Source organism: Neophocaena asiaeorientalis, unplaced genomic scaffold (genome assembly GCF_003031525.2).
Source record: "Neophocaena asiaeorientalis asiaeorientalis breed wild unplaced genomic scaffold, Neophocaena_asiaeorientalis_V1.1 scaffold67, whole genome shotgun sequence".
NCBI classification, from domain to species: domain Eukaryota; kingdom Metazoa; phylum Chordata; class Mammalia; order Artiodactyla; family Phocoenidae; genus Neophocaena; species Neophocaena asiaeorientalis.
This window is the reverse complement of record NW_020173731.1, coordinates 12669940-12670708: the sequence shown is the minus strand read 5'-3', so window position 1 is coordinate 12670708 and position 769 is coordinate 12669940. Positions and strand designations below refer to the sequence as shown.

At 47.6% G+C, this 769-nt stretch overlaps 1 protein-coding gene across 18 annotated transcripts in view; it reads left to right on the top strand.

Annotated features, from left to right (window-relative positions):
* The first annotated feature begins 534 nt into the window (after positions 1 to 534).
* Positions 535 to 769, top strand: part of ZC3H11A (zinc finger CCCH-type containing 11A) — a 40738-nt gene continuing 40503 nt past the window's right edge. For 11 of the 18 annotated variants that reach the window (XM_024751149.1, XM_024751147.1, XM_024751150.1 and 8 more), the window contains exon 1: positions 535 to 671. The gene's annotated coding sequence lies outside the window, so the exon portion shown is untranslated. The remainder of the gene's footprint in view (positions 672 to 769) is intronic. The other 7 variants (XM_024751152.1, XM_024751148.1, XM_024751153.1 and 4 more) reach the window with 5 other exon arrangements.

The following is a 769-nucleotide window of genomic DNA, read 5'->3' as shown; positions in this document are numbered from 1 at the left end:
TCAATCCTTGTCAACTTCTTCGTGAGCATGAATTGTTTTTCCAAAACTAAAATTTGTTTTAAGAAATAAAAGAAACTTCCCTCAAACCCATTTCACTTCTTCAAATAAAAATAAATGCACAAATCCTTCAACATTGCAAGAAAAAAGTAGTTTATTTCTAAATCAAATTAACACAGGATTTGGACGATTTATTCATTAAGCAAACACTTTGGTGAGAATAAACTGAGCGCCTACTGTCTGGTAGAGACAATTCTCGCGATTTCCTCGCTTATTACGTGAATTTGATTAAAAAAAGTTAAATCAAAGACGGTTTCAAAACACCCGTAACTTTCTAAAACGCGTGCCTTAGAAAGGAAGGGACGCGACCGGTTTATCGCCTCTCCTCTCACGTGACCCTCTCTCACCCGGGGAAGCCATCTTAAGCCGCGCCTCATAGAGGAAACTACAACTCCCAGAATCTTTGCGCTTTGCGTCGTGCTGGCACTTTTAGTGGCCGGGTCTTAGAGCTGAGCCTGTAGCCGGGCGCCATCTTTGACTCTGGCAGTGTTGGGTTTCTGCTGGTGTTGCTGCTGAGAGGACGGCGGGCGGCAGCGGCTAAGAAAGAAGAAAGACGTGGCAGCAAACGGGAGTCGGGGATAGTGTCGACGGTTCGGTAAAGTTTCTGTTCTCTGGTAACTAGACCCGTTTTTTGCTTCCCGGGTGGCTTGGGGCCGGGGAGGTGGGGGAGAGGGCGAGGGGAGTGGCCACGGCCTCCCCTCGCCCCTGGGTC